Consider the following 21,004-nt stretch of genomic DNA (forward strand, 5'->3'; position numbering starts at 1 on the left):
TTTGCTGTTCTTCCCATTAAGAGGTGGAGTCTATTCTCTACCTCTCGAATCCACACTGGTCTTGTGACTTGGCCAGTAGAACGTGGTGGGATCAAGCCTGAGCCTCAGGAGGCCCAGCATGTGCCCATAGGTTCCCGCGGAAACTGGGGCCCAGCTGTGACGTGAGCAAGCCTGGAACAACTTTCTGGGAGAGGAGACATGTGAGGCATAAAGGGGCCGTCCCAGCTGAGACCATCGGGACCAGAGAGTGCTCCAGAAATGTAGGTGAGGCCCAGCTGAGGTCAGCTGAGAACCGTTCAGAATCCAGAGTCATGAGTAACAATAAACTGTTATTTTATATATATATATATTTATTGTTTGTTTTTTGTAGTTTTTGGCCAGGGCCGGGTTTGAACCCACCGCCTCCTGTATATGGGGCCAGTGCCCTACTCCTTTGAGCCACAGGCACTGCCCACTATTCATTTTTCTTTTTTTTTTTTTCAGAGACAGAGTCTCACTCCGTCGCCCTCAGTAGAGTGCCATGGCATCACAGCTCACAGCAACCTCTAGCTCTTAGGCTTAGGTGATTCTCTTGCCTCAGCCTCCGGAGTAGCTGGGACCACAGGTGCCCGCCACCACGCTGGGCTAAATGGTTGTTATTTCAAACCACAAAGTTTCGGGATGGCGTGTCATACAGCAGCAGCCAGTACACCTGGAGTGGACAGTCCTATATCTGCTTCCTCTGAGCTTCTGACTCACTGCACACTCCATGTCCAGTGGTCCCTGGTGCCAACAAGGACCTCCGAAGGAATAGCATGGAAATCCAGTCTAGCTGGCTCTGACCTCAGTGACTGGCTGAGGAAAATGTGAGCAGATGACTGAATAATTATGTCTGGTCGAGTTCAAGGTGCGGGTGCTGGATGTTGTCCTTAGCACCTACAATGATCCTGGGTGCTGAGGGGATCTGTGCTGTGGTAGGGATTCTGTGGGGAGGGCTGCCCTGCCCCTCTGTCACACTCCAGGGAGAGGCTGCCAGCTGCCCGCCCCGACCCCCTTACAGTTGCAGAGCCCCCTATCATGAGGTGTTACCTTTCCTGGCTTCCCTTCATAACAAAGTGGCAGCCATCACTAGGTGGGGACCTTGGCCCAGGTGAGAGGTCTTTCCAGCCTGCCGGAGGGAGCCCTGGGTGCACCCACAGCCAACGCGGCTCTATGATCCTCTTGCAGACAGCAGCCTTTTGCCCCCCCTCAGGCCTAGGGTCACAGTACCTTCTATAAGGGGGCCTTACCCTGTGGAGAGGAACACAGCCCAGAAGAGCCAGAGAGGGGCCCTGAAACCCGGGGCAGGGCCGCTCTCACCAGGGTGGAAGGGCAGCACCATTGCTGGGTCTCCTGATGTCGCTGCAGACCTGGCTGTGTAGGGACACCAGTTACCCCTTCCCAGGGGGCTCATCCCTTATTCCTTGCATTTTCAGGAGCTCACTCCCCCTTTCTAAGAAATGCCAAATTCACATCATTCTAGGTTGGTTTCCTGTTCCTCCCCCGCCAACAAGGTCCTTCTCCAAAGAAGCAAAACTCTAAGCTTGATCTCTGGTGGAGCATCCCCTTTGGAGAGTGACAGAGAGGGCACGTCAGCTGACTCTGAGCAGGTCCTGCTCCTTGGGGCTCCATAGTTACAAGCCTATGACTTGCCACTTGATTCATGGGACCCTGTCCTCACACCTGCAGGCTCAGTACCTGCCATCCTTTCCTGTTTGAGATCACCCTAGAGGCCCCTGGTGGCCCCTAGCTCCCCCTGGGTCCCACCTGTCCCTTCCCATGCTGGGCCCTCTCTTACTTAATGTGTCATCCAGGAAATGTGGGACAGATGTTTTGGGCAAACCACTGGGCTGTGGCTAACCTGTGTGTGGGGTGGGGTGACTGCACATGTGTGTGGGGTTTCCCCTCCCGCGGCCATCTGCGCTCCCTCGTAGAGCAAGCCGCATATTTATCTACAGTAACAGGGACAGGGGGAACCCTGGCAATAAATTATGGTGCATGAGGACTTTGAGTGCATGTCAGCCTCTGAATTAAATTCCACTCCTGCTTCCTCTAAGGCCAGGAACCACAGAGTCTTCAGCACCAGCTCCAAGCCCTTGGTTAGGGCTGAGAGGCTTGTTTCATGACAGATGAGGAAACTGAGGCTCAGGGAGAAGCAGGAACTTGACCCAAGCATTCTTTCTCTGGGCTTGGTGGGTTCCTCCAGGACTTTGCAAACTGCAACCAGCCCGTAGAGCGTGGAGCTGTTTACAAGGTTTCAGAGGAAGGTTCTGGGAAGCCCCTTCTGGGTGCTAAGTGCTTGGGTGCCCACATGGGTATAGACAGGGTGCTCCAGCCTGTGGTTACAGACTTCAGTGCTCTCCAGAAGCCTCCCTGAGATGGCACCTCAGTGCATGTGCTGGGGAGGTCACCCTGGTCTGGTGAGGCAGAGGAACCTTCAGGAGATGGTTGTGGGGGGAAAGTTTTGTTAAGTCTTATTAATTAATTAGTTTATTTTTAAATTTTCTTTAGGGTCACCCAGGCTCAAGTACAATGGCTCAATCCTAGCTCATTATGACCTTGAACTCCTGGCTTCAAGCAATCCTCTGGCCTTGGCCTCCCAAAGTGCTGGGATTACAGGCATGAGCCACCACATCCAGCCCCAAATTCCATTTAAAAATGAAACAGAGGGCGGCGCCTGTGGCTCAGTCGGTAAGGCGCCGGCCCCTTATACCGAGGGTGGCCGGTTCAAACCCGGCCCCGGCTGAACTGCAACCAAAAAATAGACGGGCATTGTGGCGGGCGCCTGTAGTCCCAGCTACTCGGGAGGCTGAGGCAAGAGAATGGCTTAAGCCCAGGAGTTGGAGATTGCTGTGAGCTGTGTGATGCCATGGCACTCTACCGAGGGCCATAAAGTGAGACTCTGTCTCTAAAAAATAAAAAAAAAAGCAAAATAAGACACAACTGCTACCCTGTGATGGACACTTTTGGGGCGGCGCCTGTGGCTCAGTCGGTAAGGCGCTGGCCCCATATACCGAGGGTGGCGGGTTCAAACCCGGCCCCAGCTGAACTGCAACCAAAAATAGCTGGGTGTTGTGGCGGGCGCCTGTAGTCCCAGCTACTCGGGAGGCTGAGGCAAGAGAATCGCTTAAGCCCAGGAGTTGGAGGTTGCTGTGAGCTGTGTGAGGCCACGGCACTCTACCAAGGGCCATAAAGTGAGACTCTGTCTCTACAAAAAAAAAAAAAAAAAAAGAAGTGAGAGGGGAAAAAGGGCAATATTCAAGAGGGACTTTACCTAACAATTGCAATCAGTGTAACCTGGCTTATTGTACCCTCAATGAATCCCCAACAATAAAAAAAATTAAAAAAAAAAAATGAAACAGATAAGCCCATGTGTATGATGTGTGTAATGGTTGTGTATGTCGTGTGTGTGTTTGAGGATGAGCAGTTAGTGTGTTTATATGTGTGTTGTGTGTGCACATGTGAGCAAGTGTGAATGCTCGTAAGAACAGGGGTGTGTTTGCATGTGTGTATTCATGTGTCATATGTATAAATGTGTGTACGTGGGGTTTGTGTGTGTGTGTGTGTGTGTGAGCGTGTTTGGGAAGAACAGCCCAGACGTTGGCATGGGACCGGTGTCCCCTCCTGGGGAGGAGGTAGTGAGATGGTGGCAAGCGTCTAAGCTGCCTTGTCCTCCCTACCGTCTCTGTCCTCTTGCCCTAGCTTTCTTCCTGCTGCAGCCTTCATATGGGGCCCACTCCCAGATTAATGCTGCCTAAGGCTCTGCCCTTCCTAGTAACAAAGCAGTGCCTACTCCTGGTAAAATCCTGGACAACAGGAGAGCGCAAAGAAAGCCGCCCTTAGTCCCCAAACCCAGAGTGCAGGCTGTGGCTTAACAAAATCTTCTCCAGGCTATAGATGAGACTTAAAGGACAGACAAGAAGAAAGTAAAACGAATACTATGCACCCTGTCCCCCCACCCGTGAGCCCTGGTCCCACGGCCTCAAGCCTCAAGCTTCCTCCACTGTCTTCTTTTTATTGTTGCAGTTGATTCTTCAAGATTCGCAAAGACTCTGAGGTGACCAGTTTGACCTGAGCTATGGAGACAGACACGCAGACTTGGGCTCAAGTTGGGTCTCCGTCACCCTAACAGCACCTTCTCCTTGGCCTCTCTGAGCCTCAGCTTCCTCACCCCTACAATTCAGTAAAAATATCAACCTCCAAGGACAGTTCTCAGGAGCAGAAATTGTGCCCGTTCTTTTCCTATTTTTTCTCAGATCCTTTCCTCCTCGTTTCTACTTTCTGTCCTACCTTGCAGGGAAAATCATCTCCAGGGTCCCTTGCCCTCTGGCTTCCATTGGCCAAATGAGTGAAAGCCCAAGGGTGGGAGGTGGGGAGAAGTCAGGGTGTCTCTCCTGCCTCTTCTCTCCTTGGGGTGTCCCTAGAGGGGCTGCCTCTCCACTGTGGCTCTAGCTCCTGCTGGTCCCAGAAGCGTGGCAATAGCAGTGACTTCCTGCTGTCACTAAACTCTGGGTCAATTTGACATTCCTCCTATGGCTCCTCATCAATTCAAAGATGTAGAACAAATTCCCTCTATTAAATTCCTTGGGTTGAAAGAGCTAGCAGGGTTTTTGGTTTTGTGATGGGTCCCTACGTGGTACAAAAACCACATGCAGGGCAGTGTCTGATAACCAGAGGATGGTCAATGTGTAGCGCCAAGATCTACATAGCTCTGGCTCCTCATGCACCCTGTCACCCAGGCTCAAGTACAGTGGCTCAATCATAGCTCATTATGACCTCGAACTCCTGGCTTCAAGCAATTCTCTGGCCTTGGCCTTCCAAAGTGCTGGGATTACAGGCATGAGCCAGCACATTCAGCCCCAAATTCCATTTAAAAAATGAAACAGATGGGCGCTGCCTGTGGCTCAAGGAGTAGGGCACCGGTCCCATATGCCGGAGGTGGCAGGTTCAAACCCAGCCCTGGCCAAAAAACCACACACACAAAAAAGAAACAGATAAGTCCATGTGTATGATGCATGTAATGGTTGTGTTATGTGTATGTTGTGTGTGTAGGAGGATGTACATTTTTGTGTGTTTATATGTGTGCTGTGTGTACACATGTGAGCAAGTGTGTTTCCACCACCCTCATAGGAGTATCTCAGGAGCCCTGCCTTCTTCCGCCCCCCTTTTTTCACTCTCCTAACTCCTTTCTCTTGACCAAAGCCTAACTGGGCTCTTTTAGCATTTTTAGTAGCATAGCGCAGTAAAGGAATGGGTAAGGGTAAAGGAATGGGCTCTGGAGTAAGGCAGCCCTGGGTTTGAATCTCAGATTCACCAATACCGGCTGGATGACCTTGATTGGGTCACATTAACTCGCTTGCCTTATCTGAACGCAGAAGATGAGAATAGCTAATTCATAGAGATGGTGTATGTAAAGTACTTGATAGCGAGTAAGCTACCTTGTTGGTTGACTATTATTATTTTTAAATTATTAGTTTATTTTTTGAGACAAGGTCTCTGTCACCCAGGTTGGATTGCAATAATATTATCATAGTTCACTGTAACCTCAAGGTCCTGGGCTCAAGTGATCCTTCCATCTCAGCTTTCTGAGTAGCTGGGACTACAGGCACGTTCCACTGAACCTGGACAATTTTTATTTTTAATTTTTGTAGAGATGGTGGTCTCTCCATGGTGCTGGCTGGTCTTGAACTCCCAGCTTTAAATGATCCTCCTGCCTCAGCCTCTCAAAGTGCTCTAATTACAGGTATAATTACAGGGGTGAACCACCACCCCCAGCCTAACTATTAGGATTAATATCATCATGACATCAGCTTTCCAACAGGTCAAGGTTCCCATCCATTTGAGCATCTGTCTCCTTAAAACATCTCAACCTACTGGAGATGCTTTGATACCATTATTGAAAGAGAAGTTTTCCAGACTCTGCCCTTTTCTTTCCATGATTCTCAGCCTCTTTGCAAATCTGCCCACTTCCCCACCTCTTCATATCGAGAGATATTGGGAAGAAAAGTGCCTCTTCTTTCAAGAACTTGGAACCTTTTCAATTAGATCAATGGACACAGGAAGAGCTTATCCCTTTTCTTCCCAATATCTCTTGATATGAAGAGGTGGGGAAGTGGGCAGATTTGCAAAGAGGCTGAGAATCATGGAAAGAAAAGGGCAGAGTCTGGAAAACTTCTCTTTCAATAATGGTGAGTTTTTCTGGGCATGGCTCTCTTTCTTCAAGATTATTTTGTTTGGGTTTGTTTCTGGGAGTGCAATGTCTGGGCCACGTCATCTTCCACCCCTCAGAGCCACCAGCAGTGAAAGAGTGAACTGTTTTTTGGCAGCCTTGAAGGGCAGGCCCTGCTCTCACTTTCACATGGCTGTAGTTCTAGGCGCCTTGACCGGTGCTGGATGTGGCTGCGCTCAGCTCTTGGGAACCTGCAGCAGCTACCGTGGTCTGCCAGGGGCCTCCCCTGCACCACAGCTCTCTCGGCCTGTCCCTGCTGCCTTGTTGGCAGCAGCATACGGCCTGGGGGTGGGGACTAGACCCGCCGGCGTCCTCCCTGACCACTGCCCTGCCTCTGGCTTCCTTATTTGGAGGAACAGGAGGTGGGGAGAGAAGGGAGCAGGGCAGGTGGATAAGGAGTAAAGTGCCAGGCACAGGGAGCTAAGGAGATGGGAAGGGTGGCCCCGTGTGTGTGTGTGTGTGTGTGTGTGTGTGTGTGTCTGTGTGTGTGTGTGTGTGTGTCTGTGTATGTGTGTAAGGGGGGGGGTCAAACCTTACCCTTCCCACCCCTGATTTCTGCAGACCTCCCCCCAAATCCTCCACTCCCAGAGGAAAAGGTAAATTCCCACCCACAACTGGGGCTATGCCCTCAGGGCCCTTCATTGTGCCCTGAGAGCTCAGGAGCAGGGGATGCTGGTACCTGGGCCTCACCACAAGGACCCCCTTTGAAAAGGTCTCCTCCCTTTTCATCCAACTATTTCCTCATCTTCTCGCCCAGGCATCTCCACTCTAACTCCAAATATGAGAAGGCCAGAGACGCCCAGGTAAAACCAGATAAGAACACAGAGGCACCCAGTTTAACTCAGGGACACCTACTTAAGTGTGTCCTAACCAGCAGAGACCAAGTTTTGTATGTTTTAAGGTTGCTGGATAAAATCCAAGATGCCTAGTGAACTCAAACTTCAGATTTTTTTCATGTGAGGATGCCCCAACTATTGCACAGGACACCCACTATAAAAAAAAAGAAAATACTGTTTTTCTGAAATTCAAATTGACCTAGGTATTTTTTCTTCTTTATCTGCTAAATCTGGCAAAGGCAGGGTATTTCTCTTCTTTTCCTGAATTTCAAACTCTTGGAAACCAGAGTTTCCCCACCTCTCCCCTGCAACCAGCTTCCTTCCTTCATTTTTTTCTGGTGGAGATTTGGCTTCTCCTTGGACCTACGTTCTTTTTAATTTCCCTCCTCCCCTGGGTTTTATTTACTTTAGCAAAGTCACCCTGGGTCTCCATTTCAAAGTCTTTGATGTTATTACCAGAGACTGTGGTTTAGGCAGCATAAGCTTTTAGAAAGGTTTCTTCAGGACACTGGAAGGAAATTAAACCTTGGAAAATATGCTTGACTTTTTTTTTTCCTTTCTGAAAAGAAAGTCTGTGCATCGAGCTCCCTTGTGGTCATGGGAGCACGAACAGCGGAGTTAAGGCCAGAAAGCTCATCTCTCAAGCTGCCACCAGCTGCGGCCCCAGCCATTGAGAGGTTTGTCTCCAGCTGCTGTGCCACTGTTTCAGGGTTTCCATGCTCAGCTGAATTCCTTCAAAGAGGCCCCGAATGTGTGGGCTCAGAGGGATCTGAGAAGCCAGCTGGGCCAGGGCTTCCCAAACCGCTGTGTGCACACAGGTCACCTAGGGAGATGCGGCCAGTCTCATGCTCAGTCTGACCTAGTTTCATCAATTTGAGAACAGTGGAGGAGGGACGCAGGCATCATGATTTTTAAAAAAACTCCCCAGATGATTCTAGTTTGAGATCCAGTGAACCAGAGTAGTGGCTGTCGGGAGCTGGGGGATGGCTGAGACAATGCGGAGGTGTGTGTGACCTTCTTCCGCTGGGCATCCCTACCTTTGGCTCCCCCGTCTCCCACAGCAGGAGCTGGCTCCTGAAAGCACCCTTTACTGGCTTCTAATCTTGTTTCCCTTCTCTACTCCTCTGCCATGCTTCCTGGGATCACCTCCCAAATAAGCTGCTTGCACTTAAATTCTTCTCTTCCATCCGCTTTGGGGAGATCTGAGTTTAGGGGTAGTCATGCTTGCCCATAGAGCATTTTGTAGTTTAAAATGTGATTTCGCAGTCTAACAGGCTGCCCTGGCTGGCAGAAGACCCAGTTTGGGGAGCCAGGTAGGCAATTAAGCCAGCTAAGCCAAATCTCAGCTCTGTGGCTTAGACATTCTAAGTTATTGTGGGTACATGGCAGAGTATTATCATTTTTAGAAATGTAACTTGGTACTTTCTGAGTCTGGGTTCTTCATCTCTATATTGGGTTAACAGCTACCTGTTAGGGTGACTGAAGAGAATAGAATGAAATAGTAACTGAGAAGAAATAATAGGCTTGGTGCCAGTAGCTCAATGGTTAGCGTGTTGGCCATATACACCAGGGCTGGTGGGTTCGAACCTGGCCTGGGCCTGCTAAACAACAATCACAACTACAACAAAAAAATATCCGGGCATTGTGGCAGGCGGCTGTAGTCCCAGCTACTTGGGAGGCTGGGGCAAGAGAATGGCCCAAGTCTAAGAGTTTGAGGTTGCTGCGAGCTCTGATGCCACGGCACTCTACCAGAGGTGACATAGTGAAACCCTGTCTCAAAAAAAAAGAAATAATAATAATGTCCCTACTTTCCCTTCCCTGTAGTAGCATTAATATTGGATATCCATGCCCTTGTATGGCCTCATGGTGGCAGAATGTACTTCCTGGCCTTGGCTTTGGTCTTAGCCACGTGGCTGGCTGTGGCCAACAGGACGATAGCAGACACAATGCCAGTGAAGGTTTGAGTGGACTTGTGCTGTTAGGTTTGTTCTTGCACTTTTCCCTTCTATAGAAAATCAATCTTTATGTACCTGCTGGTGTTCCAGAAGTATAGGGGATATAATAAGCAGATTAGAACCCAAATCAATGCTTGGCGTCAGGCCTGGCTGAGCTCAGCTTAGATCAGCCAAATTCCACTTAACCTGCAGATGATGTATGCCACTGAGTTTTGTTATACAGCTTTATTATGGGAATCACTGACAGATACAACTATTTACAAAAACATCTAGCACAGGGCTTGGCCTTTTGTAGAGGTCCAGTGAATGCCTGTTCCTGTCTCTCCCCATCACATGGGAGCCAAGACAGTTTGCTGGTTCTTGTCTCCCCCATCAGACTTCTGGATCAAGACCTGGGATGGAGGCTTCTGTTGGTAGTGGAGTCCTGCCCACACTCTTTCCTAACGTGGCTCCCAGTACATCTCTGTTATAAAGGTGGGGACCTTTACAACAATATCAGCTTATCCACAGCCCCTCTTTCAAAGCAAGCAAATACACTTTGCCTGGTCCCTATGGATCTGGTTAGCTAGTCACTAAATGGCAGCTGCATGCCTACTGTGCCTAATGGGCCCACCAAGTGCATCTGATGGTGTGAGTCCTCAAGTACCTTAGGATCCAGTTAGAGAGACCAAATCAGCTGCATGGGGTGGGGATAAGGGAATGGTTTAGGGGTCAGATGGACCTGTCTTTTCCTAAGCTTTCCTAGACCTCCCACTATAAAGACCTTCCTCCTATAATCTGGTCCTTACTATTCTACCTGCCTTCATTAATAATAACTCTGATATAATAGTCAATATTTTAAAATAGCAATTGCTTATCTGACATGATGATAGGTGCTTGACACATATATTTGTTTAAAGGTCAACACACCTAAGGAAGATTATGTTAATGCTTCATTTACAAAGTGTCTAATGATTTTGAGTTGCATGTGAGTCAAAGTTCCAAAAGCCTGATTAATTATAAAAATATATTTTAAAAGATTCAACAATGGAACTTTACCTTGGAAATGAGAACAATGTAAACTAAATATTGTACCCTCATATTAATTTGAATAAAGTTTTTTAAAAAAGATTCATTATATCATTATCCCTATTTTACATATAAGGAAATTGAGGCCCAGAAAGATCTGGTCAGTTTATAAATGGCCCAGGTCCATCTGACTGGCTGACCAGATCCAGAGGGACCAGGCAAGGTATATTCATGTTAGTGGCAGGGCTGGCCCTCTTGCAGAAGCAGCCGACTTCTTGGGAAGACCCTGTGTTTTCTGTTTGCAGCAACGACCAGCCACACTGAACCAATGCCTACTTCCTCTTTACTTCTGCTCAGTCTTGGGAGTTCCACAGATTGCCCACACACACACCGTATCTCTGGGAATCCCGGGAAGTGTCCAGATCCTTTTGTTTGCAAGCAACAGAAACCACATTTGGGCTCTGGTGACCTTTCTCTATAATTATCTTAACTGCCTTCTTCTATAGCTTCACTTTATTTTCCAATAGCTTCCCCTGTGTTCCAAGCCAGCGCGCGTCCCCCCCTCCCCCCCAATGACCGTGTCTGTGTTTCCAGCTTCAGGATAACTGGGTCACCTCTGGATCACTTCCTGTGGCATTCCCTGGGAATTCAATTTGCTAAATGACTTCAGTTTGGGTTATTTGTACCAATCACTGTAGCAAGGACTTGCTAAAACTGGGTTACCCCAGCCAGGACCCCCAAAGCACCTGGGGCAGGGGAAGGTTGAGACACACACCATCTTCCTGGTGGCCAAGTGGTGGAGGAGGAGTGGAAGGATGTTTGGAAGCAACCACAAGTGTACACAGGGGCTGATGTGCAGAGGAAAGGGTGGACAGCAGAGAGGCTGTAGGAGGGGCCTGAGCATCTAAGTTGATTCTCAGCCAAGGCAATGTCCCTTTATAGCCTGTCCTCTGAGGCTCTTGTCATTCTGTTCCCCCCTGGCAGAGTGATTCTTTTTCCACTGTCCACTCTGCCGAGTCTACAGGGGAGAGGGTTCCTTCGAAATAGATCCTGGGACAAGGACTTATGTCCCTGTGATTTACTAGGAAGGTGCTCCCAGGGGAAACTGAGAGAGGCCTGAAGGAAGCCCAGCCAGGGGTGAGCTCAGGAAAAGCCCAACAGAAGGTTGCTCCGGCTGGGGACACCTCGGAGTAACCTGACCCTGAGGCAAGCAGGCTGGCTCTTCAATTTATTGCACCTGTTAGTCATTGACCAAGGATTGCAGGCGTGGGAGGAGAACAAACATTTCTCAGCACCTTAGGTTCACTGCCTGTCCAAGCAAGGTAGTTCCAGCAGTCCAGGGGAAACCCTGGGGAGAGGAACCCCAGGTGCACACTGCAGAAAACAAAAGCACCACAGATCTGAGAGGTGTTGGATTACAAAAAAGGTAAAAAGGAATCTGAGGGATGGGCAAAGGGCTGACAGGGCCACTCCAGGCTAGGGTACAAACATCAGCTCTCATCCATCAGCCAGGGGTCCCAACTCCGGCCCTCAGCCTCGACTCTACTGTCAGAGATGCTGCTCGGCCTACAGGGTACTGACTGCTCAATACCTTAAAGCTTCTGAATTCATTGCCAACATTTAAATCTCAGGCAATTTGTACACAAAAATCCAGATCTCTAGCTCCTTTTGAGAAATCTGAGTTGTTATCGGAGGTCCACGTGTCTGCGTGGCCACAGCCGGGGGCTGCCACAGAGGATGTCTGACTTGAGCAATTTCACCTGGTGGCTCTGATGCCGCAATCCCTACCAGTCCCTATTGTACCCCTATAGAATTTTTCCTACAAGGGAATTAAGAAGAAAGAGAAAAAAAATTTTTGTACCAACATCTCTTTAAGTGGAGGAAAAGTACACTGTCTGAGGATGGTTACCACAGACAAGCTGAGTCTGCGTCTAAAGAACACAGCCCAAGTTGCCATTAGGAGGTCTCTGTCTCTGTTGTGGTGCCCGCTGGGCCCATCGTGGCATGAGTTGGCCCCTCCTGCCATAAGACAGCCGAGTCTCCTGCCAGACTCTTGCTTTTCCACTGAGATCCAGCTGTGCTGCCTCTCCTCCCCCGCCCCGTACCATTTTGTTAAAAGCAGCTGTTTTTCCCTTTCCAACTCTCCAAGTGCTGATTTCATCTCTTTCCCGACAAAAGTCTGGAGCCAGGAGGGAAATGGTTTGGCAAAGGACCAACCTGCAGTGGGAGGAAGAAGACAGCGTGGAGAAGGCAGATGTTGATTAGCGATCCGGGTTGGGGGGTCTGAAAGAAGACTGGACCTGGACTCTGAAGACCCCGAGACAAGAAGGCCCTGGTCCCAGCGGGGCGCAGGGCTCTGGGGAGCTTGCTCCTCAGAGTTGCTCTCGGCAGCATTAGCTAGAGGTGGGTCCCTGGGAGTTCCATTCTCAGGAACTCTTCTCTTTGGTGTAGCTCGAGACAGGTGAGGCGCCAGGGGCCGCCTTACCCCCACCCCCCTCGACTTGGCCCTGCAGGCGGGTTTCTGAGCACTGGTGCTGCCTGGAGGCCATGCTGGGGAGGCAGGGAAGCCAGAGACCAAACTCAGGAACTCTGTCAGCTCGGCAAACCAGGCTCAAGACCAGCAAGCCCCTTCCCAGGGGAATCTCATCCTCCCCTCCGCCACCCCCAGACACACAGACCCCTAGTTCTCCTCCTCCAAGACACCCTCCCCTCCCAATTGAGCTGAGGCAACATCTTTGACCGAGTTCTAGAAAAATTCCTTTCTCCTTAACCATTCCAAAAAAAGGCTTGAAAATTTCCAACAAGAGCACATTAAGACACAAAGGGGAAAACCCGACCTGAGACACTGGTGAGTTTACAGAGTGTAGATTTCTGAGCCCAACTTGACCTGACGTCTCCTGGAAGATGCGCTTGGTGGCCATAGTGGAGCGGGTATCCATTCCTTAGAAACCCTCCATTCAACTGGGCCTAGGGTGGAGCCCAGTAGTGCAGGCAGACTGCTGGCGGTGGGCTGGGAGGTGGGAGGTCCTAGTACCAGCCTGCTGGAGGGCCTCAGTGCTTCCCCATGGCCAGGGCCCTGGTCTTTGTCTGGGAAGAGGCTCTCCACACCCCTGCCCTGACTGGCCTGAGCCATGCCCCCTCAGCACTTCCCTGCCTTCCTTTCGTGAGGAAGGCCCTGAATTTCCTCCTTCACCCTTCTAGAAGTCACTGGCTCCTAGCTTAGGCTGAACCCCACCCTTCACTCCCTCCAACACCCCACTGCTACACTACCCCATCTCTCTCTGCCTGTGCAATTTGCTCAAAGCACATCCAGAGGGTTCCAGGCTAGCTATGCCCTGGAGTGGCTGCCCTCCTCTGGATCCTCCCACTGGTCAGCACAGGCACCCTGGGGCTTCATTTCCATACCTGCATCACTTTTCAGGTCCCTTTGGCATTTGGTTTCTGAATGAAGGGACTGGACTTATCCTTGGGGAAGTCATAGCTGACCTTCCTGAGTGTAATATGTAATAGGTATATATATATAGAGAGAGAGAGAAAGAGAGAGAAATACATAGAAATATTTATTTATTTTTGAGATAGTCTCATTCTGTTGCCCCAGTCTAGAATGCTGTGGCATCATTGTAGCTCATAGCAACCTCAAACTCCTGGGCTCAAGTGATCCTCCTGTCTCAGCCTCCTGAGTATCCGGAGGGTACTTTTCCATTTTTAATTCTATTTTTCTATTTTAGACGAGGTCTTGCTTTGCTCAGGCTGATCTCAAACTCCTGAGCTCAAGTGATCCATGCTCCCATCTCAGCCTCGCAGAGTGTTAGGATTACAGGCGTGAAACACCACGCCTGCCCTAGAAATATTGTTTGAAAAATAGGTGATACACACATATGTTTGATACACACCAAACACAAAAGATAAATGGCTTTCATCACTATCTCCCTTTACCCTCTCCAGCAGCAAATCTGCCTTGCCCATTTTCCAGATATATTTTATGCAAATATATATATAAACAAACAGATGTAGGCTTTAATACAAATATATTAGCAAATTGATATACAAGAATTTTGCAGATCATTTCACATCAGAACAAAGTGTTTCTTCACCTACAAAAGTGGCCGTGAGTATCCCCTGTTGGGCTGTACATTGATTTAACCAATTTCTTATTGTCGGTCACTTGGGTCGCTTCCAATCTTGCTCTGTCAGAAAGCACTGTGTGTGCCATGTGCCTGCAGGATAAATCCCAGAAGTGGGATTGCTTGGCCAAAAGATATGTTCATTTAAAATTTTTATCAATATTGTCAAAATGCCCTCTAGAGATTTTGTACTGATTTTTTGCTCCTGTCAAACAACATCTGAGAATGTCTGTTTATGCCCTCATCAACGCAGAATGCCATCAAACTGTTTGCCAGGCTAAGAACTAAAAGTAATTGCTATGCAATAGTAACTATAATCCTTACTTTTAACACAAACATGGTCAAGCAGCTTTTCCTATGTTTAAAAGCCATCTGTAGATCCATTTCTATGAGCTTTGCTCTGTTTTTATGCCATTTTTTCCTGTTGAGTTATTGGTCTCTTTCTTATTGATCTCTAGATACGCTTTATATATTAAGGATACTGGCCTTCACCAATTGCATGTGTTGTAAACACAGTTTATCTGCTGTTTGTCTTTTTGGCTTTCATTTAACATTTGAATTAAAAGTTTTTGTACAATCAAATTTATTATTTTAAAAAATGCCTTTCAGGTTTTGTGTTATGCTAAGAGAAATCATTCTCACTCTGAGATTATAAAAAAGTATTTTATATTTTCTAATGCTTTTATGGTTTCAGTTTTAAGAATTCAGTTTCTGGGGCGGTGCCTGTGGCTCAGTGGGTAGGGCACCAGCCCCATATACTGAGGCTGGTGGGTTCAAACCCAGCCCCAGCCAAACTGCAACAACAACAACAACAAAAAAATAGCCAGGCGTTCTAGTGGGCGCCTGTAGTCCAAGCTGCGCAGAGGTTGAGGCAAGAGAATTGCTTAAGCCCAGAATTGGAGGTTGTTATGAGCTGTGATGCCACGGCACTCTACCAAGGGTGATAAAAGTGAGACTCTGTCTCTAAAAAAAAAAAAAAAGCAGAAAAGAAAAGCAGTTTCTGATCCATCTGGAATTTATTTTGGTATAAGGAGTAAGGTAGAGATTCAGCTTTAATTTTTCCCAGATGACCACCCACTCAGCCCAATGAATAGGGATCTTTTGAATAATCCATCCTTTCTCCAGTGATGTATATTATGAAATGGATGTCCTTTAACTGTGTCTTTGTTATGTACAGTCATGTGTCACTTAATGACAGGGATATGTTCTGGGAAATGCCTCGTTAGGCAGTTTCACCATTGTGCCAATATTATTGAGCGAGTTCACACAGACCTAGGTGGTGTAGCCTACTACACACTCAGGCCATATGGCATAGCCTACTGCTTTGAGGCTACCTACAGAAGGTTACCATACTGAACACTGTAGGCCAGTGGGCCCTACCATTCTTGGCACCAGGAACCAGTTTCATGGAAGACAATTTTTCCATGAATAGGGTGGCGGGATGGTTTTGATATGAGTCTGCAAGCCATTGATTTACCATGGTCTCTGTGCAGTCAATCCTCTCGCTAATGATAATCTGTATTTGCAGCTGCTCCCTCAGCTCCATCTCTGGCCATCAGGCATTAGATTTTCCTAAAGGTGCACCTAGATCCTTCACATGCGCAGTTTGCAGTAGGGCTCGAGTTCCTATGAGAATCTAATGCGCTGATTGGACAGGAGGTGGAGCTCAGTCGGGGATGTGAGTGATGAGGAGCAGCTGTAAATACAGATGAACTGTCACTCACTTGCCTGTGGCCATGGACCATACCACAGCTGTAGGTGGTTATAACACAATGGTATTTGTGTATCTAAACATATCCAAACATAGAAAAGGCACTGTAAAAATATGATATAGAGCCATGTGCACTGGCATATGCCTATAGTCTTAGCTACTTGGGAGTCTGAAGCAGGAGAAACATTCAGCCCAGGACTTTGAGTCTAGCCTGGGCAACCAAGTAAGAGCCCATATGGTTTTGTTTTTTCAATACAGTAGAATAGATAAAAAATGGTACACCTATATAGGCCACTGACTGTGAAGGGAGCTTGCAGGACTGGAAGTAGCTCTGGGTGAGTCAGTAGGTCAGTGGTAAGTGCATGTGAAGGCCTACAACGTAATTGTTCACTTAAGCTATATTACATTTATAAAAATGCATTTCTCTTTCTCCAATAATAAATTCACTTTAGCTTACTATAATGTTTTTACCTTACAAACTTTTTTGTTTTTTGAAATCAAGTCCCACTCTGTCACCCTGGATGGAGTGTGGTGGTGTCATAGCTCACAGCAACCTCAGATTCCTGGGCTCAAGCGATCATCTTGCCTCAGCCTCCTGAGTAGCTAGGACTACAGGCATCTACCACTATGCCCAAATAGTTTTTTCTATTTTTAGTGCAGACAAGGTCTTGCTCTTGCTTAGGCTGCTGAGCAATCCACCCACATTGACCTCCTAGAGTGCTCGGATTACAGGCCTGAGCCAGTCCCTCCAGCCTACTTTATAAGCTTTTAATTTTTTTTTTTAACTTTTTGATACTTTTGTAATAATAACACTTAGCTTAAAACACAAACACATTATACAGCTGTACAAAAACATTTAGTTTCTTTATACCCTCATTCTATATGCATTTTTTCTATTTTTAAATTTTTATTTTTTACTTTCTAAACTTTTTTGTTAAAAACTAAGACATGAACACACACATTAGCCTAGGCCTATAGAGGGTCGGGATCATCAATATCACTGTCTTCTACCCCCACATCTTATCCCACTGGAAGGTCTTTAGAAGCCATAACACCCACGGAACTGTCACCTCCTATAACAACAATGCCTTCCTCTGGAATACCTCCTGATCCACCTGCCTGAGGTTGTTTTACAGTTCACTTTTTTTATAAGTAGAAAGAATGCACTCCAAAAGAACAATAGAAAGTATAGCATAGTAAATACATAAATCAGTAACATAGTCATTTATTGTAATCAAGTATTATGTACCATACATAATTGTATGTGTTAGTCTTTTTTTTAATAGACAAGATTTTGCTTTGTTGCCCTGGCATGAGTCTATGGCATGATCATGGTCCACAGCGACTTCAGACTCCTGAGCTCAACGATCCTCCTGCCGCAGCCTCCAGAGTAGCTGGGACTACAGGCTCCTGCCACAACGCCTGGCTAATGTTTCCATTTTTTTTGTAGAGACAGGGGTCTCATGATGTTGCTCAGTCTAGTTTCAAACTTGTGACCTCAAGGGATCCTCCCAAGTCGGCCTCCCACAGGTGAGAGCCTGTGCTAGACTTTTATATCACTGGCAGCCTAGTAGATTTGTCTAAACTAGTGTTGCACAAACACCTGAGTAACGCACTGCGTTAGGGTGTGCGGGATGGCTGCGACATCGCTGGGTGACAGGATTTTCAGCAATTCTGTAGGAGATACAGGCCATGCCTGATTGCATTAGGGGAGGGGAGGAGGGCTGCTGGGAGCCACCGTGGCCTCGGCTCCATCTTCTTGAATAGAGCAGTTCAGGGTCCAAATTTGCTAACTCTGTTGTAGAGGCTGTCTCACAGAAGGAGGCAGCTTGGTGACATCTGTCACCGCTCAGCTCACCTTCTGGCCCCCAGCCTGCACTGTGCACCTTTCAGTCCCCTGCCCTCCTCGCCCTCCCCAGGTGCTCTGCCGCCTGTGGCTTCCCCCATCTTGGTACTAACAACTTAGGGTGCTGCCACCACAAAGAGGTCACCTGCTCGCCTTGCAGGGGCCAGGGTGGCACTGACTGTGGGCCACTGTGAGTCCAAGATCCTCGTCCTCAGCAGCCCCAGCTCTCTACATCTCGTGGAGTCTCAGGACCCCCACAGCCCCCACCCCGCCCCTCAAAGGTCCTACTCAGCCAGCCAGAGCCCCCTCCCCGGGCCCGCATCTTCCTTTTGCTTCCCAGGTGTGCCGTCAAAATCTTCCTTTCAAGAGACTCATGTCAACACAGCCGGCTGGATGTCAGGCACCCATAGACAGGAGTTTTAGTTTTCATTATCTCCGGTTTTAGGAGTAAAGGCTCCTTAGTGGCTAGTCCAAACTCTGGATTCAGTGGCCAAGCCAACTGCTATCTGAATGCAGGGGAGTGGCGTTGTGCAAAGGGTTGGCATCATGTGTCCCCAGACTCCAGGCCGGCAGTCCTCACCCCGCCCCAATGCCACACTCACTTCTGAAAGGCACCTAGGCAATTGCTTTCTCTTCCTAAATCTGTGCTTATCCAAAGAAAGATGACTTTAGCTTGGCATGTGAAAAAGGTCAGGACATTACACTGTTGGGAATGTTTGCATGCTTGAAAAGAACCAAGAATTCTCTGAACATGTAGCTTCTCCAGCCTCTTCCCGGAGCAGTGTTTCACCTATTTTGTGAAGTCAAAAGTAAGTGATTGTAATAGTGGTGTCACCCAGAGTAGTGATGATAGATCAGCTAGCCACAAGGCTAAGTGGGGGGGGGGGGGATTTGTTTTTCTTTAAAATACAGAGGAAGAGTTACAATGGCCTTGGAACATACCAGGACTCTCTCTCTTTTTTTTTTTTTTTTATTGATAGACAATGGTTTAAAAAGTATCCTCATTTTATGTGAATTTGAATTTTTCCTGACTTTTCACTTTGAAATATTTTAAGCCATAGAAAAATTGCAATAAAAATGATTAAATTTACCAACAGTTAACATTTTTGCCACATTTGCTGTATTTCTTTCTGTACAATCATATACATTGCTCAAAAAATATGTCATCCTGGCTTATTGTACCCTCAATGACTCCCAAACAACAATAAAAAAAAAAAATCAGTCATATCTCCTCTCCCGTCCACCCCTCCTTCCCTCCCTTCCTTTCTTCTTTTTCTATCTCTTCTCCCTCCTTCCCGTCTTTCCTTCTTCGTCCATTCCTCTTCTTTTTCTTAAATATTTGAGAATAAATTGCAGACATCTTGATATTTTACCCAGATATTTCCATACGTCTCTTCTAAGATTACAAACATTCTCCCACACTCCCACATATGGACAAAACCATTATCACACTCACATTTAACCTAAGTACAAATCTGGTCTCTGCATGGCCCATCTGTCCAGGACCCAACCAAGACCTGTCCCCTGCCATTGTCCTCTGTTTAATCTCCTTCCATCCTTGTCTCCAGTGACCTTGATATTGAAATGTTCAGGACGTTTGTTTGGCAGAATGTGCCTTCATTTGGATTTGAGTACTGTTCCTTAGGAAGAGGGTCAGGCTTGTATTAGTCTGTTTTCTGTTGCTACAACTGAATACCCAAGACTGGGTAATTTATGAAGAAAAGAAATGTGTTTCTTACCATTATATGGGCTGACAAGCCCAAGGTCAAGGTTCTGCACCTTGTAAGGCCTCTGGCCGGTGGGGCCTCACTCTGCAGAGTCCCAAGGGCATCCCATGCCAGGGGCAAGAGCCAGAGCCAAATTGGCTTTTTAATCTGACTCACTCTGGTGAAAATGGACCCACTCCCAAGACGATGCCTTCATCCATTAACCTGTGAGTGGATTCATGCATTCAGGTAAGCAGAGCCCACCACCCAATCTCTTCTCAAAGGCCCCACCTCTTAACACCACCACACTGAGGATTAAGTTTCAAAATGAGTTTCAAAGGGGACAAACACTCAAATCACAGCAAAGCTAAACTTTGTGGGGGTAGAATGAATTGTAATTTTAATTTTAGTTTTGAATAGCTGTTGCACTCACACACAATAAAGTCCGGGAATTATAAAAATATATGTTTACTACATTGCCTCCTTCCTGCCCTGCCCCCGCGGGGGACCCAGTCCCCTGCCCAGGACGCCATCTGTGCCCCCAGTTCCTGTGTCTCCCTCCAAAGGTGCACAAGGGGAATGTTTCACGGTGCTGCCCTGTCCTGGGGGTGTCTTCTTGTGTCCTTCACTTGCCTGGAAGCCTGTGAGACTCTTGGGAGGCAGGGCAAGGCCTCTCTGGGCCCCTAGGACCTGGGGCTCTGGCCCCACCCACCGCGCAGCCTCACCGCTCCGGGCTCTCTGGCCTAGATCATCACCGCGGTCCCCTTTTCTAGCCCCCATAGACCTCGAACCTACTGTTCCCTCTTTTGGGAAACCTCCTGCTTCCTTTCACCCAACCAGCTTCTTGTTCTCTGGCACGACGTCTCAGCTCACAGCCGCTTCCTCCGGGAAGCCATCCTGGGCAGGGCCACATCATGGGGTAACACCCTCTCAGTACACCCTGTCCCCCTCCTTGTTCCAGAAGCAGGGAGCCACGTCTAATCTGGGCCCTCATGTAGTGCCTGGCACATCACATTAGTAACCGCCTATGGAGAGAATGAACGTGCATGTGAATCCTTTCATCATGGCAGGAGGGTCCGGGGTGGGGGTGGGGATGGGCTGGGAGTATAAGACCCACCCCCCAGGCCTGGCTGCTGGAGAAAGCGCTCCCTGGTGGTCCAGCAAAAGCAGGTTGAGCCCAAGGTCTAGGTAAAGGAGCCAAATATCCCCAAGGAGGACAGTGGTCAGTCATGAGGCCCGCTGGACATCAGCCAGCGGGTAATAGCCTGGAAAGCTCCCAAGATGGGAGAGGGGAGAACCAGGAATGAGGGACCCTGGTGAACAAGGCAGGAAACCCAGGCCCTCAGGTGAGGTGGGCTTGGGTGTGGCTGTTTGTTCTCAAGAATCACTCAAGAGTGTGATGAGGGCAGGTGTGTGGGTCAGTCAGGGTCCGGCCATTGGAGAGGCCTCACAGATAGGGTTGGGGCCCACAAGACTAAAAAGTTCTCCCTTACCTAATATTGCAAAAGATATGCACAGACTTTTTCTTTTGCTTATCAGCCTTCATCAATGTCTGTGTATTTAATGTGTGG

The sequence above is a fragment of the Nycticebus coucang genome, chromosome 21 (assembly GCF_027406575.1).
Source record: "Nycticebus coucang isolate mNycCou1 chromosome 21, mNycCou1.pri, whole genome shotgun sequence".
NCBI classification, from domain to species: Eukaryota; Metazoa; Chordata; class Mammalia; order Primates; family Lorisidae; genus Nycticebus; species Nycticebus coucang.